This window comes from Dromiciops gliroides, chromosome 5 (assembly GCF_019393635.1).
Source record: "Dromiciops gliroides isolate mDroGli1 chromosome 5, mDroGli1.pri, whole genome shotgun sequence".
In the NCBI taxonomy this organism is placed as follows: Eukaryota; Metazoa; Chordata; class Mammalia; order Microbiotheria; family Microbiotheriidae; genus Dromiciops; species Dromiciops gliroides.
In genome coordinates, this window is record NC_057865.1 from 220,261,955 (window position 1) to 220,264,900 (window position 2,946).

A 2,946-nucleotide genomic window follows, 5' to 3' on the forward strand; every position below is an offset into this window, starting at 1 on the left:
TGACTATCTTTCCCCATATCTGTCCTCAATGACTCCCTCTGTTCCTGATGCTGGTGCTTCCATTTCCATTAGACACCAGCACTCCAGGGAACACTGCTATTATCACAGTAGCCATGGACCTTTCAAAACTCACAGTTACTGCCTAAACAAGTCCACCTGGGGCCACTTGTTCACCTAAGATCAGGAAAGAATGAACACAAAGAGAATGAGGTCTGCTTATGGACTTGTGGAAGCAAGGACAAAAACAGGCACCCTTCCCCTACTTGGATCTGCAGACACAGCTCAAAGCAGTCCTTATAGTTCAAAGTCAAAAGGATGGAGTTAGAAGAGAGGCCCCATATGAATATACACTAAGTTCTAGTTTAGCAACCAATTAAAGGACTCTTTATCATCACACCTCTGAGTCATGCATAGCTGGAAGTGTGTTCCCCAGGAGTCATGTAAACTAGAGCCAGATAGGGAATATTTGTAAATGCTCTATATAACCCACAAAGCTTCTATATAACTCAGAAGAAGAGATAGGAGTATTCTCCAAGCCTCTGTTGCACTTATTCAAATGCATGGAGGGAGACTGGAAAGACAAGAGGACTGATTCATACTTGGATCATCTCAGTTTGGATTTTTCCAGTGCAAACTGTCTAGGGGTTTAAGGCCATGCATTTAATAGAGATGATTTAGAAAGCAGGAGCAGGCTGAAATAAACACATTTGTTTGGGAGGAGTAACCCACAGTGGAGGCCGACTGGGGGGAGGAATGGATGGGCTTTCAGGCTGAGTGTTGCCCCAGCATTATCTGAGCTCACTCTGAGTCTCAGATGTGCAGACCTGGTGTTCTGTCCAGTCTGTGCAGAAGCAGAGCCACTTCCCACTTTGTTCTGGAGGTGTGTGTTGGCTCCACTTGGGTAACAGAGACTATGAACTATTAGTTTTTTCTGATTTTTCAAATCTCTTCAGGGAGTAGAGGACCCAAAAACCATGTCAGAGTTACTGCTCTTGGGCCTGATTGCAGCCCTGATGCTGACCCTTCTGCTGACCCTGCTGGGTTTTGCCATGTATTCTGGGCTGCAGGAAGATATAGTAGTGAGTGCAGGCTCTCCCCCAATTCATTTCCATGTGGGCCCCTAGAGGAGTCAGGCTGGTTATTCACAGAGAGCTGCAGTACCTCTCCATGCCCTAATTCTATTGGGGTCTACTATGACAACCCCCACACAGTTCCTCCAAGGAAGTCCACTGCACTGTGGGCAGCATCCTGAGTGAGGGTGAAGAGTTGCCATCCTCTGAGCTCATCCGCCTTTACCAGAAGTTTGGCTTCAAGATCTTCTTCTTCCCGGCTCCCAGCCATGAGGTGACAGCTGTATTTCCCTATACCAACCACTCCACCGTTCATCCATCTGGCTGTCCACAGGGCCCATCCTTCCCTGGACACCTGTATCAAGGAACAGAAGCTATGTGCCCATCCCAGACTGGAGATCTACCAATAGGATCAGATCTACTTTGTGTGCCCACTGGCTCAACAGGGTGACTTCTCCATGCCTGAGGTGAAGGAGACAGTGCAAAAGCTGAGCAGCTGCCAAGGTTGATGACACCCAAACTGATGTCACAGGAGCAGACAGACTGAACACCACCAGCTCCATTAGTCTAGATGCAGAAACAGGGAGCCTCAAAAACTCTGCCACCACCTCCACCATGTCCCCTGGGCTGGCAGGCTACCGCTGGGACAACACAGATAACCAGAGTGAGCATAGCTACAGCAGGTCAGGGGCTAGTGGCTCCTCCTTCAAGGAGCTCAATCTGGAGGAGGAAGGAGCCTCATCAGATTCATCCTTCCTCTCTCTAACCTGACCTGGCTGGGTCTGCCTCCTCTTGCCTTTCTCCTCTAGACCCTCGGCTCTCAGGGCTGGGGCCCAGGGCATTTCCAGCTGACTTTGTGGGTATGTGGAGTGGCTCTCTCCCATCTCCTAACCAGGTTGGGTGTGTGTATTACTTCCCCCACACCCCCAAGCTCTTTGCTTTGTTCTTTCTCCTTGCTCCCTGGCCTGTTCTTCCCAGCCAGCTAGAGGGAGCACTATCTCTTCCCTCCCATTTGCCCCTTCCTGATCAGTCTTTTTCAGACTTACATTGGGACTTTTAAGATCCAGAATAAAGATGGCTTTTGTTTTTAAAAAATAGAGATGGTGGTTTATTAAACTGTTTTAGTAATTTCATAAAAATAGAATAATCCCTGGGAAGATATTCCTAATAAGCTTGAGCCCTGATAGTCACAGAGCTGGGCAGCCATTTTTTTTTCTTCTGCCAGAACACACAGAATTTGAAAAGCAATCCACACCCCAAACAAAGAATTAATTGCTAGGAAGCCTCCACTCACGCAAAGGAATAAAACAGTGAGTGTACCAGTATGAAGACAAGACCCTGGGGCTCAGTGACCCTCAAGATTTAGCAGTAGAGCAATCTGCTCTGCTCACTTGCACCACCTAGTGATCATGTAAGTGATAGTTAAATACAAAGAAATAAAATGAATTTTACAGCAAGAAGGCAAGTTTGGGAAAGGGAATAATGTATAATAAGGTTGGAAAGATAGGAAAAAGGTTCAGTATTATATTAATCCAAGTGAAAGATGATGAGGGTCTGAACTAGGGTAGCAGCCATGAAAGTGGGAAGAAGACAGATATAAGAGATGCTGGGGAGTTAAAATCAAAAAGATTTGACAAGTGATCAAATGATGGGTGGGAGGAGAGAAGAAAGAAGACTCAGAGTTGACTTCAAGGTTACAAACCGGGATGCCTGGAGGATGGTGGTGGCCTCAACAAAAATATGAAAGTCTGAAGGAGGACCAGGTTTAGGGAGGAAGACAATGAATGCTGGGGGGTTTGTTGTTGTTGCTTTTTATTTTTCCTATTTTCTTTTTAAAATAAATTTATTATTTATTTATAATGAATTGTTTTGACCA

At 46.0% G+C, this 2,946-nt stretch overlaps 1 pseudogene; it reads left to right on the forward strand.

The window, feature by feature from the left end:
* Window positions 1-974: 974 nt before the first annotated feature.
* On the forward strand, window positions 975-1,841 carry LOC122728956 (annotated as a pseudogene).
* Window positions 1,842-2,946: the final 1,105 nt, after the last annotated feature.